Source organism: Labrus bergylta, chromosome 13 (genome assembly GCF_963930695.1).
Source record: "Labrus bergylta chromosome 13, fLabBer1.1, whole genome shotgun sequence".
NCBI classification, from domain to species: Eukaryota; Metazoa; Chordata; class Actinopteri; order Labriformes; family Labridae; genus Labrus; species Labrus bergylta.
The window spans coordinates 15,678,953-15,693,776 of NC_089207.1; the positions used below are offsets into that span (position 1 = coordinate 15,678,953).

At 39.3% G+C, this 14,824-nt stretch overlaps 1 protein-coding gene across 3 annotated transcripts in view; it reads left to right on the forward strand.

Annotated features, from left to right (window-relative positions):
• adarb1b (adenosine deaminase RNA specific B1b) overlaps positions 1-14,824 on the forward strand; it is a 127,865-nt gene that overhangs the window by 32,943 nt on the left and 80,098 nt on the right. The window contains exon 3 of one of the 3 annotated variants that reach the window (XM_020644756.3): positions 10,144-10,209. The exons of the other annotated variants lie outside the window; for them this stretch is intronic. The gene's annotated coding sequence lies outside the window, so the exon portion shown is untranslated. The remainder of the gene's footprint in view (positions 1-10,143; positions 10,210-14,824) is intronic. 3 annotated transcript variants of the gene reach the window in all.

Sequence of the window (14,824 nt, forward strand, 5' to 3'; positions counted from 1 at the left end):
GTCTGTTTTACTAGTCCAGGTCAGACCTTCATTCAGTCACCAGCTACAGTAAGGACAAGCGATGGTTAATGTCACTCACTTGTATCCTTGCATGCAAAGGTTTCAAAAATGTAGTGGCTTTTTTTGCATAGGGGTGGGAATCACCAGAGGCCCAATGATACGATGTTATCACGATACCTTTGCTACGATATGATATCGATTTAAACATTTTGCGATATGCTGAGAATTGCAATACAATATATTGCAATTTAGCTTTTCTTTTAACTGCACATTTTGTCCGCAAAATAAACTAAACCAAGAACTGTTTTGTGAAATACGAAACATATTCTCAGTCTATTCATCTCACTTCAGTCTTTTTATTTCTACACAATGTGAGTCAAGCCCACAGACTGACCAACACTGTGATGAAAGTAAAACCCCATTAAAGGGCTGCATGCACCTCACAAGCTGAACTGTTGGTATTTCAGTCTAATCAAACGCAACTGAACACAAACAAGGATGGACGACTGTACAACTGCAGTTATTTTTAACAAGGCAACTTATTCAAAATGAACTGTGCAACTCCTTCAGCAATAGAAAATTTTAAAAAGCAGATTTTGCTATCAATATAATAAACATTTCGATACTTGGCGGCCATTAATCGATACATTGCCACGCAAAATATTGTGATAATATGCTGTATGGATTTTTCTCCTCACCTCTAATAGACTCTAATATGACTGATTTTATTGGCTGCGATCTGCTTCATGACTCCAGAATTAGCTTTTAGCAATGCGGTTAACAATGAACCCATGAAGCGTCTGGTGGCACTCTATTCCCTAAAGAACACTCGGAAACACGATGATTTTGAGGCAAGGGTTCTCTATGCACATGAGCAGATTCATGAACTGACTCTTATTTTGTGTTCAATGTTGGTTTGTTCAGATTCAGACTGATTTGTGATTCTTTATTTTGGTGTCTGATGCAGCAGCAACTGCTAACCAGTTTTTTAAATAGGCCAAACTACAATAAACGTCCTCTTGTATTACAAACTGACATGCTATCTGTCTCTTTGACCTCATGGAGCACCTCTGCCCTCTGCAGTGAAATAAGGAGCCTTTCAAGCAAGGACAAAAAAAAAAAAAAACAGGGACACTTGATTCTGCAATTGAGACATGGCCACATTATTTCACGCCTCCTAATTTTTACGTCTCATTTGAATGTTTATAAGACTGAAGATGTGAATCGGCAGAGCTGCGGCACAGTTAATTTGTATGCACTGCTGCTAATTAAGAGCTAATGAAGGACTGAATTAGTTTGTGTTCCCAAAAGGAGGAATTATTTCTGTCACAGAATTTGAAAAATATCTCAGAAGAAGCTGCATATATTTAGAATTTCAGTAACTTCAGACCTTGTAGTAATTTCACACCTGCCTTATGCAGCAAAACGTCAAAACAATTCAGTGTAAGGCAGCTTTGACTCTTTGAAAGTCTAAAGTCATTTGGAGAATCATTAGTGTTGCGCTTTGTTGTATCGATGATGTGTGTCATGAACTTCTCACTCAGTTCTGATTTTTCTGTTTGCAGTAGTTCTATTTGTCACAAAGGTTTTGCTCAAATATTAAAGATGAGAAGGGCTAATTTTTTCAAAGCTGTCCCTCTTTTGGCCCTTCCTTCCGTTCCTCTGTCCCTCTGTGTGGGCCTGATGAAGCAACAAAGCGGAAAAAGTCACACCTGCTACTCCCAGATGTTATATCACAGATGCTATGTCACTGCAGAGTCAATCTAAAATTATAAATCACATTTAGTGGCTGCTAAAGTTTTCATTCCCTCTATTTGCAAATGTACCCATTCATATTGGGTACCCTGTTGATCATTTATATCAGTTTTTTGAACAAAGCAACAAAAATATAAGCTCTAGGCGCCCAATATTTGGTCATTTTTTGCTTCTGATAATGCTTTGGCAATGTTTTGGCATCTTTTGGTTAAAATATGACGCTTCGGTACTTTTAAATATTCATCATGTAAATAACAACGATTTTAACTTGAAACAGTTTGGTAGAATAAAACACTTTGTACAATAACTGCTGCAGGAGTGCATGAAGAGCAGCACACTGGCCACTGGATACATCAAACAGACAGAATACCAAGTACAGCAGCCAGAATATATTTAATTTTTATGTGGAAAAAGAAGGAACAGAGTTCATTTCAGGGTTTGAATGCCTGGACGGAAAGTCCGACCCCTTCCAGTTTAGAAAGACCAAAAACCACAACAGTGTCTCGATATTGCAAAACAAAAGTCTCAGATGATGGCTGTTCTAAAAAATGTGGAGAGAGCAAACAATTCAGTTGAAGAAGTTCATGTATGTCCACTGCTTTGGCATACATTTTGGTTTATGGATTGACCCCCAAAGCACATTAAAGGTGAGGGATTCCCTAAAGAAATGTCTCAATATAGATAGTCATTGGGTTGCATTTCCTAAAAATGAACCAGATCAAGAGGTGGGGATGAAATAAGTTCTTCAGTGCTCTTATATTGGGATATAAATACTGTAATTGAACTCTGTAAGTATTATCCTTTTAATAACTTGAATCTAAATCCATTCATTTGTTTTTCAGGCGTGCATTTAAAGAGCTCAATTTGGTATTCTGTCTCTGGAATACCTCTTTCACTTTACTACTTTGTAATGGCTCAGCAAGAAACAATTGGCAGTCGAGTGCAGCTTCATTTAAATAGTCCTCTGAGAGTCTCATTTACCCAGACACAGCCTATAGACTTGGCTCATGATTCCCTGCAGCCCTAATGTTAACAGCTACAGAGTATTGATACTCTAAATGGGCATGTTAAACATCCTCTCCTGTAGCTACGAGCCCAAATGTTGCTTCAAGGTACAAAAGTTCTATACGTGATAGGCTCCTGGCTGAGGGTGTACTGAGCGTTTCACTAACTGATATTAATTGATTTGATTATCATGTTTGTGTTTACACTCAAGGCACTGAATGCTGTTGATGGTAATTCGTATTGAGGGGTTGTTCCTGTGTCACAAGCCCACAGCTGGAGAGCTTGCCTTCAGTGTGGTTGCTGGATGTAAATAAAGAAACGCTCGATGCTGCAGTGGTGAGTTCTTCCTCCGAGGGGGCTCGGTCACTCGAGGTTTCACTTGCCTCTCTTTTTTCGTTCCCCAACTTTTATCTTTTTCCCTCTTCAGTTGAAGTTTGTTGTCACGTTGCAGCATTTGTCCATGACGCAACTTTCTGTCATCATATTTAAGAAATGGAACAACAGTGTTCAATTATTTTTTATTTAGTTTGGTATGTTATCATATTGATCATGTTCTAATTAAACTAATTAATTGATTGCTATCGCCCTCCACGCCATCCTATTTTTTTTTTTTTTTTTTTTACAATTACAGCAACTCGCCAAAGGGTGTTCTCCATTGTTTGCCCATGTGTCACAAGTGATATCTCAGACACGGGTGACTGGACTTCGAAAGCACTTAGAGGAATGATGCATTTTATCATCGCATGTTGGGATCTACAAAAGCCTGTGGCCATAATAGAAGAAGGCTTACTTACAGCATGTGCATGCTCTTTTTCAGCAACTCCTGATATGCACTACTGTAAATTCACTGCCACTTATTAAAGGAAACTGTTTATTTCTACCTTTAAATGCTTCTCTGTAAGTGTAAGTAGGGTTGTCACAATAGTAGATTTTTAAACTTTGTTACAATTCTAGTAAAAATTTAATGATATTGATACTTGTTTCGACACCACAAGAACAAAAATAGAAGTCTTAGGCACCCACTATGTGGTAATTTCTTGTTTTTAATGGGCTGAAAACGAAGGCAGACTCCTGCACAATTTATAAAATGCACAAATATGTTGACAACGTTTAATATGGCCAACATATTTGTGAAATAGGCAGTGATCTCTCCCTCACTGGCAGCTTTTTCTGAAAATCTATAAATAACTTACTGTACTTTTTGTTACTATTGATAACTAAAGTAACAAAGTTGTATCGTTTTAAAACGTGGTATCAAAAAGTATGGAAGTATTAAATGATTGACAACCTAAGTGAAAACAGATTCATCCAATGGCACTGAAGCATTGTTGATTGACAATACTAATCTGGATTTTTCTAGAAAATCTAGTTTTGTCCATGGACGGTAAATATTAATGACCAAAGCCTTAGCGTCGTCACCTATCTGTTACTACAGGGGCCTTTGTTTGGAATCCCTTTGGTGGCCATCGCCACACTGGAAATGCTGTCTCACTCTGGAGAGCTGAGGCGGGGTTGTTTTACCTGCAGGGACAAAAGGTTACATTTTAGAGGCAACATTTTGAGAACTACATGTACTCATGCCAGATCAAATGCAGCTCACCTTCATTCTTTTTCTAATCCACATTTCCCCCTTTTGTTATATTCATATTTCATAAACAGACCGACAAACAGAATCAGAGTATCTCCATCTGGACAACTTAAAGCACTGTCTTTGACTTGTTTTGTGAAGCTTTTTTTAGCTTCACAAACAGCCACCAAATTGACTCTGCTTTTTGCTCCACTTTATGGCAAGAGATGAAAATGAGTGCACATATGGTGCCTCAAATATAACGAGGACAACAAACAAAAACTGTGGCTGTGAGGGAGAGACTAAAAGCTCAGGACTCAGACAGAAGGGGCTCCGTTTAACAGATTTGAGAGTTCAGACACTAAAGGAGGCAAAATTTGGGGTAAACAATCTAAAAATACACTGTCTTGTTGATGGCAGAAATGCCCCATTGTCTGTGCACAAACAGCACAGCAGTGAAATACTTGCTAAGCAGAAATGAAAGCTGATCTCTTGAAACAAAATACCTTTTTTTTTAAAGTCCATTTAAAAACTGTCAAACCTCCCTAAAGAAAACTGCCACAGTGGCCCTTTACTTAAGCACTTTAGTCAAAGGTTATCTTTGTAAAAAAATATGTTTATAGGATAAATAAAATAATTGTGTCCCTGTTTTTTTTCAATTAAGCACACAAGACAAATTAGCCATAGACTGGCTGCTCCAGTTAATGGCCCTGCTCTGCTACCTGGATGTAAACTAGCACAGTTAACAGATATCATCTCGTAAGAGCAGCGTTGTTTAACAATATTTTGATCTAGAAAATGGAGAGCCACATTTAACACAGGCAAGTGGAGGTCAACCTGCAACGGGGACTGAAGGCCGGTGGCGCTAGCTTATGTTAGCATCACTTAGTAAACCAAATTACATAGTTTACCCGCAGACTATTCCAAATAAATTGTGCTAAAATTTGGATTGTTTTCTGAATGTTTCACCTTCTGAATTTAAATTTCCATTTAACAGACTTGGCAAATAAGTCTCCAAAGAACATCCCTACTTCTTATGATGAAAGCGTTTGGAGTACCTTTAAATACCTCATATTCCAAAAATCAGTGCAGCCTCCAGGTTTCTATCAGTTTTTCAGTTATTCTCAAGCTATAATGGCTTTTAGTTATTATTATATTATATTATAAAACTTATTATTAAGTGTTCATATCAAACTTTACTATGCAAGCAAAATTCTCAAGCAGCTGGAAACCTGTTTTCCAACACATGGAAAATATACAATGATGTCATCGATATATGTACAACATGGTGACAAAAACCCAAGTCTAAGCTTTCCATAGCACAAAAGTGAAGACTCAGCTGTGTTTTTAAATTACTCAAACAGGATTATGCAAACTATAATCTGAGGAAGGTCAGCTTTCATAGGATTGAAAGAGAACTCGTTTTGCCTTCTGTCCTCATGTCTTCCTTTGATCTCGTACTGTACATTGAAAATGGAGCATGTCACATAACCGTCCGAGGTAAGATGTCATGTGACCTGCTCCAGTCGGGCCTGCCAGTCGCTGGAGGCCTAGTCGCAAACACGTCTTACTTTGAAAGTGGGTGACATTCCCCTTTAAGCGTTTGAATCATCAACACTCTGAATCACTTGACTTCCCATTCATGTGTATCAAAATAAAGCATAGTGGAGTACCACACTCGCTAACAGAATTATAATTTGGTAGCACTATGGATTAGATGTAGGAAATCTTCTCACAACAGCTTGCAACTCCAATAACATGCAGCAAATAACACTATTAAAAATGTAAGGACACACACACACACACACACACACACACACACACACACACACACACACACACACACATAGTGGCTAACACTTAAGCACATTGAACAAGGAACGCTTTCTCTCCCATGTGAATGAGCAGCTACGGCTGAATGGTTGAGTGTGTCCTCTGTCTCTGCGAGGTCGACAGCCCAGGGAAGATTAGGAGGAAGCCGATGAAATGAATGAGAAAGGAAGAAAGAGGAGGGGGGGGGGGGGGGGGGGGGTGGAAACTGATGGCTCAGGGAAACCCGCTGCATTACACTCGCTTTAAGGGAATTATCTCAGTGAGAGTTCTGCAGAGTCTGAGAGTGGACACACGCAGAAAATATCTGCAGGCTTAAATCTCTCATTAACTCTACATCAAACCAATCAGCTCCACCCATTTGTGGTTTTTTTTCAGCTTCACCACCCCTCCTGTTCAACCCCTCTTCTACCCCTACAGAGCACATTCATGTTTATTTTTGTCAATCTTTTGCATTATTCATAACTAGCCCTTAGTGCGCCTGAGGCATGCCTCATCGGTGGCCTTCACGCACAGGTTATAATCTCACCTGCAGAAAAAAACAGTCCACATATAATTTTAGCCCTTCGTTTCTTTCTTTTAAAGTCATATTGAAGCATTTATTTAACAATTATGACAAAGGGGCTGTTGTTTATGGAGTGTAGGTACCCTATTAAAGAGAGCTAGTGTCACTAACTGGTGGCCAGTGTAATTGGCAAAGGAAAAAAAAGGGTGTGGTTGGGTTGTAAATGCAAGCTGTTTTAAAATAGTCACTCTCCCAGACATGCGTCACCAAAGCAAGGCCACAACACAGCTCCCTGCTTCTTCTCGCTTGATGGTTCCATATGTTCATTTGGCACCGTGTTCGTCACACAGCCCACCGGTTTTTCACATGGATGACAAACAACTCCCGTCAGTCAGTCAGTCAGTCATTGAACACCTCAAATGTTTTATAAGCAGAATAATCAGTCACATAGTTAGCACTGATCAGTTTTACTCAGCATGCAGAGACATTTTTAAATCCAGTATCAAACCATTCATAGAGCATTTATAGCGTGGTAGCAATAGACTGTATAAAACATGGACGTAGTCTCAGTGATATCACCCATTGTTTTCTGCTGTGGAGTTGCGATGCCTAACAATGGAATCGTCCCCATAGTGGAAATGCTGCCTCAAACTAACTTTTGGTCAACCATAGCAGAGCAGCAAAGAGCCCCCCTTCAGTGTATAGCAATAGAGAAATTTGATAGTCTCACCAAAACTTTTTTTTCTTTGCACTAAAAATGGGAATTTTAATATCTGTGTTAATGAATCTTTGTTGCAGAAAGCCTCAAGCGAACATTTGAGGAAATGCAATCTATTGCACTTTTGGCTTCATTTGTCAACTAAGGAAGTTGTCGTTCAATCTTTGCAATGAAATGTGATACATTCATGTCCACTTCAGGATGAACTGAGGTCAGAATTTCAGTATGTACAATACTTCTGTGTGAAGATACTTGAAAACAGTTTTTAAGAACATGGTGACCATGATACTCATTATACTATTAGAGTGCTGTCATTGTGAGCAAGATGTTAGCGTTTAGCTTAAATCACTACTGTCCCTTAGCTGTCGTGTGATTATAGAATGACTGTAGACTCTCTTATAAGTAGATAGATCTTGCTTTAAAACTAGGCTGTATCTATATCTTTAGTATGGTGAAGCTCTGGTAAAAAAATGTAAAGAGTAATTTGTTTTTTGGTCTGTATGAAAAGACTTGGCATTGTCTGAGTTGTTCTGTTTTTAAAGGTCCCATATTATGCTTTTTCTGGTTTTATATGCTCTTTAGTGTGTTTTCCAAGTGTCCTGTGTAACACTAGCCACATGTGTTAGCCACATGTGTTAGCCACATGTAACACTCGGTTCTAGCCCCCCTCGATAAAAATGTGCACGCCCGTTAACTTCTGTAGCACGCCCACGATATGCCGTAGCCTGCGGTAGCACAGTAGTGCTAAGGTGCTAATGTTTATGTTCCCCTCAGACGGAGCCAGTGGCTGCATTCCAAATATGGTAAAAGAGGCGGGACATTTCAGAGAACCGTGCTGAGCAACTGACCAATAACGACAGAGCGGATCAGCAGACCAATCAGAGCAGACTTGGCCCACGTGGGGTCTAACAGTGGGGGCTCAGCAGAGTGTAGCTGACGGACTCAGAGCGGAGAGGGAGCAAGGAGGAGCAGTACATGAAAACAGACACTTTTTTCGGACTTTAGCTTTTGTGAATGTACAAAAGTAGGTACATAGATTAAATATATGAACCCCCAAAAGGGCATAATATGGGCTCTTTAAAGAAAAGATGTGACCTCAACTCTGAATTTTTTTGCTGGCCTATAAATTTGGAAACATTTAAATCCCAACTGACGTTTTTTATATTTGACAGCAACTTCACGTCAAACTTCGAAACACTATTGACATTAAACATAACTCCAGAAGAGGTGTAGTTTAATGTCTTAAAGGCAACTCATGTCATTTAAGTGCACTTTGTTTGGAGAGAGGTAAGAATACAGTATGATCCCACCTGGATGTACACAGACCTTCATACAAGATGAGCTCATAAATCAGATTCAGATGTTCATTTTTTTAAATGTTTGTCTTAAAGTTGGAATTTCCTGCAGTTGTCAGATAAAAAATATATATTTTCTTTAAATAATTTAGAAAATTGAAAAAAAAAATGCACACCTCATCATCCTTGATGAGGTGGACCCACTCGAAAACGACAAAGATAAACCTCTCGTGCAACATCCTGCTCTGACTGTCACATTGAGAAGGGATCTTTTCTTTTCCCACTGAGTGACATCTTTGTCACTTTTTTTCTGAGCACAGTTAACCTGTTCAGCACAAAGAACTCTCTCACTTTAAAATATCTAGACACTCTGTTCACTTCTGTCACACTGTAAAGTTTGATGGGTTGTCAAAGTGACATAAGTAATGTTCACTCTGGAGTATTTTGCCGTCTGGAAAGAGTGATGACTGTGAATAAAATGTCCAAAGGAAAATCCAATTCTAAAGAGATTTGAGCCCTTCAACATTTGAAGCGTTTGTTTTGTGATGGACGGATGGCCAGACTTTGAACAACTTTAAGATGCATGAAGTCATTCTAAATATTACAGATTCTGAAGTTGAGACTAACAAACTGATGAAGTGATTAAATTCTTCCCCTTTACTTTGCCTCTAGCTCATTCTTTTTGTTTCCTTCATTTGGTTGATTGAGGTTAAGGGTAAAGCTGAAACATTCTAATAGACTGATCCCAGATTTGAACTGATTGGTCTGTTATATATATGAGATTTTGGGTCAGGACCTCATTTGTCTGTGTTTACATGAGGTACTGTTGCAGGAAGAGTGAATGTTAAACCCTGCAGGCCGTAGAGGATGTTGACTAACTGAACCCATCTGTTGTATTCACCAGGTGTAAACCGTGCTGATCAGAAACTTGTTCATTTTGACTTAGAACAAATTGAATTACTTTAAGTTTTACAGTGATGGAAGGTCATTTAACTGTTGGTTTTGTTTAAAGACATGCTAGGTCAATCCTTGGTCCACACATAAAGAGAGACAGTATAACTTTTTGCTTAAAAATAAAATAGTAAATTAAATTGAGCTTGTACTTTTCTAGTCTTCTTATTACTCGAAGCACTTATACACTGCATGTCACACCTACACATTCACATCCATTCACACACTGATAGCAATGGCTGCTATGTAAAAGTTAACATTCATACAGACAAAACAGCGGGAACAATTTGGGGTTATGTGTCTTGCCCAAGGGCACATCAGACATGTGACTGCAGGAACCCCTGACCTTCCGTGTGAGAGACTATCGACTCTAACAACTGAGCCACAGCTTATACAAAAGTAAAGCAGCTTAGTCTTCACTTATGGGCCTCTTAGATTCATGTGGTGGTGACTGTGTCTGCAGAGACCCTTTCCTCTACCTGGATTATCACGTTTTTTTTTTTTTTGTTTGTTTTAGTTGACACGGCACGTTTCTGGGTGGGGAGCTGATGATGTGTTCCCCCCAGCCAATGACAGCGTGCAGGTGAGTTTGGGAGTGGATATACAATTTAACGATTGCACACACACATATAACCTTCACGGTCGTAGCTGAAAAGCAGAGAAAAATAAAGGCTAATCATAGTAAGGCTAAACGCCAAGCTGATAGAGCTCGATCCAAAATGAGGGTGAACCTTAGCTTTCTGATGGACAGGCCAATGCCAAAAAATGGTGGTAAGCTTGTGCTAACAGGCGTTAGCTTGCAGTGTAGTTGCAAGCAGAAATGTACACATTACATCCTGCAGTGAGTGTGTGCTTCTTGTTGCGATGAGCCCAGGAGGAGGAACCAAGTTTAAACGCTGTGTTTACAAATTGCAACGAACATACTTTTAATCATCTGTAAGACTGATGGCTTTAACATTTTAACAGCATAGCTTTGTCTCAGTAAGGACTCACAGACCTGCCAGCATGACTGTATACTCTTAAGTAAGATAGGTCCCAGTTGTGTTAACTCTAGTAAGATAAAAAGCAGAAAATAACCTTAAAAAAATATGTAATAATGAATAACAGTATGCCATAAATTAGCACTTCTAAATTTACTTTACTCTGACTTCCAAATAACTGGCTTATATAAGACGATGCCCGAGTACAGATCTCAGTATTTATATGACTGTGGGCATGTGTGTTCATGCCTTGCTATCAGCTCTTAGTTGCCTACAGTGTAGCGCACAGTCACAGTTGTCATAAATAAAAAGCCCTGCGTCTGCAGACTCTGGTAAAAACACGGCACATATCCAACAACTGATCCCAACATATTTTTGCACTTTACGACCTTGGCTGTAAGCAAAATAAACGGCTTTTGTCAATGCCATTAGTAGTCAACAGTTACAAACGTGTGCACACACGCACAGATACAGACACTCTGTTGCCTGTGGTGACACCTCGGGATCACGATGTATGTGATGGAGTCAGTCAACCAAGAATGACCTCTTTTAATTCAGCTGCTCTGTTTGGTCCCCTTGCTAATGAGTGGTTGTGACTCATAATCTATACCGTGTACTAGAGCCAAAGGGTTGATCGGCCTGATGTGTGTCTGCGAGTGTGTGCGTGTTCAGTACGTGTAGCTCGTGTCAGACCGAGTCATGCAAAGTGGCTCTCAGACGTAATTACTCTTGATGGGGCAACAGTTATCTATGAAGAGTCTTTTGTTTTCCTCTACAACTAAGATTTAGCCTTTTGAAGTAATGTCAAAGGTCGCTCTAATCGAGAGGTGTATTAACAGTTATACTTTAAAGAGCGTCTGGTGTCTTTATAGTTGTGACAATAATAGACTTTTAACAACTGATGTCATTGGTGATGATGTTTTGACAGATTACATTTTTATGTCCACCATCAACAAACCTTTTTTTGTGCTTTCTCTTATTTTTCCAGACATTTTAAAGCTTCCCTTTGTTTCTTTCACTGTACAGTGGCCCAAAGTGTCAACAGTTCAGAATAATGATCTCGCTAAAATAAAGTGTAACTGTATTAAAGAAAGGGGTGAAAAGACTGGTTGAATGGATACATATACAGATGCCGGACGCACATAAAAATAAAGTGATACACTGCTGTCAAAAAAAAAACAACCCAACAACATAAATTTTAATAGTTTTCGATGAAAAAATCCGAACTGACCCAGCCTACCCACACTTGTTGACCTTTGTATAACCTCTCCAGTAAGTGTGTCATTGTTGTTTTAGTTAAAATATGCAAATTGAATTTTGACAACCTCAGAGCAGAAGTCTCCCCCCCCCCTCCCCTAGGGGGCCCAGGACATTAGGTGGTTAGGAACCATTTGTTAAGAGGATGATGACTCGGTTCAATACGTGTGATGCTTAAATGGTTTATCTTTGCCCCTTTTCCAAAAATACAGTTGTTGCTTCCTTGTGCATTAAGTCAAGGATCAGCTGACACTGAACCTGCCCTGGCTCTGTGCGGGGGTTGGGCTGAAATGTTTCTATTGCTGCCTTGTGCTCTGGCAAGATTCACAAAGCTGTCAACACAGGTGTCAAAAGAGTCAAACATGTTTTTTTAGCAGGCAAGAAAAGTACATGTGTTGGAAAGAAGAACAGATGTGGGCAGAGGACAAAGACATAGAATACTGGACCGATATCTGCATTTCTACTAATGCACAAACAGAAACAGTGTTAGAGTTTTTTTTTTATCCCTTATTTACTTTGTTCTCAGGAAGATCATTCTTACAACAACAAGAGAAAACAATGGTTTAGTGCTTTTTTTGGTTTCTGAGTAATTGTTGATGACTCACTTGACAGATACAAACAAGTGTTGCATCAGCATTGGCTTATATTATATTTTGATGTTAACGAGGAAGCTTTGATCACACACATTTATTACAAAGGTTGCATGCATTTCTCTCAAAAACTTCTATTTACCAGGAAAGCTTTTCAGACGGAGCGTGCCTATTTTTAACGCTGCCCGTACAACTCACATTCACACAGCGACTTTATGGCTTTTTGTTATTAGCCTCTGAGCTGCATCGGATTGACTAGTTCCTAATTCCCCAAAAGATACCTTGGCAGCAGCTTTTTGAGTAAGTGTGAATGAGTCATTCCCCCAGTATGTGACTTCCATCCTAATCCCTGACTTCAGTTTTTAGAAGTTAAGCTTTTTTTGGCAGCTCCTAAAGCCATCAGCTGTTGCACCATCTGCATAATGATGCTTGAGCGTTCTGAAGTTTATTGCAGTCATCTATAACTATCACAGCGTCATCTGGCCTGTCAGCTCCACCTGTAGAAATATGACTGTGCTCTGCGAAGAGAAGCTCAAAATAAGGTCACTGACTCAGATACAGTCTTGATGTAGTTTGCAGTTTATTGATTTTCTGGGGATGTCAAATTTAGCGGTGCCTTTTAATAAGATTTGAAAGGAGAGCAACTGCAACATCTTTACTGCTAAATTCCACCAGATGCGTGTTCGGTCTGTCTTTGCTCCGCCACAGCAGCGGGGCTGGTTATTTTACTCAATGTGTGTGAATAAAATAATCACTGCGTCTCAGCTCCATCCCAGCTCCGTCAGTCTGGAGATCTCTGCAGAAGATACGCAAGGCTTCTTTTTTTGACTTGACTTTTAATGTGTTTGTATGATGTTTTAGTCTGTATTGGCCATACATCTACTTTGTGTTTTTGATGTCTGTTACTTTGATGTTTTTTTTTTATTATTTTATTTGCCACTGATGTACTCAGGTCTCTCTTGAAAAAGAGATTAAAAGACTACCTGGTAAAATAAAGGTAAATTAAAAAAAATTGCCAGATGACGTAGCACGGCGCATCAATTTAGAGTAGATCAAACTGGACAGGAAGTGACACTGTAACAACATTAAAACATCCCGTTTATTTTCAGAATAAAACAATGTTTTGATGGATCGAAACAATAATTACATGTGTTTGTTGTTGTGTTTATAAGGGTTGTATATGGTTTTATACCACATGCATCGTATTATCTCCCGTTATCGCGCGTGATTCAGTAATTACGCGGGAACTCCTTGGTCTCGGTGGTCCAGCTGTCCGGCCATGCTGCTCCGTGCTGCACTCTGAGAACGCAGCCTGTGGGTGTTGACGAACGATTGAGCACGAAGCCGCAGTACTGCAATGCACCCGTATCTGGTGGAAGTTCTGGGTAAAGCTGCAGTCCGTAACATAAGTTATTAAGAATTTAATCTAGAATAGATTCTGATCAGTGCAAGTAACTCACAATATAATATAAAATAAAAGGGGGGGATGTCTCAATTCATTTTAACATTTTTTCAAGTTCCCACATATACTCTTGATGTCTACATTTCTCCAATAATCTGCAAGTTTGTGAAAAAGAAACAACATGCCTTTAAAAAAGCGTTGCTGTATGCATATAAATGAGGTAAAAAAGAATACTTCAGGGAAAGCTGAGATGCTCCAAGTCTTCTTTCAACTCAACAGTACTGTCAAAAAGACATTCACAAGAGAATTGTTCAACATTGACTGCATTTTGATCAGTTTGGTCTGCAAACTTTTCTGCAAATACGCAACTTTAAATGAGAGAGACACACAGAGAGGAGAGAGGCTCTACACGAGCCTGAAACAAGGATGCAGTTGGTTTAAGGATGTTTGGCCTAATGAACCTATTAGTGAGCTCAAATTGCAGTCTTTTTTTCCTATTTGTGGCAAAAGCATCTCCAATTAACTAACTGAAAGATAGAGAAAGGCATATCATTGAACACAGTTTGAGGTTTTTTGCCTCTGGGAAATAATGCATGTCAGAAATGTGAGTGAACCTTTTCTCCCTCCCTGTAAGCGGGGTTAATTGCACTGTTTAAAGTTTGGATTAGCTCGAGGCAGGCTCCATTAACAACAGTCTGCGCTTGAAAACAGTTTAGTCTTCACGTTTCACAAATGCAGAAGCTGATGATGATGATGATGTGCGAGGCTCATTTAAGGATCAGCAAACCTAAGCATTCGGCTCCTGCTTCATTAACCTCAAATTGCTTACAAGTCGTTGTCTTTGAAGCATCACAATTGACATCTGCCACGGTGTTTGACTGCTCTCGTGGATCTGCAGAGGTAGTTGAGGAGAATGCAGAGTCTGTGCAAAAAAACATCACTGAATCAGGAGCTGGATTGAACAAGATT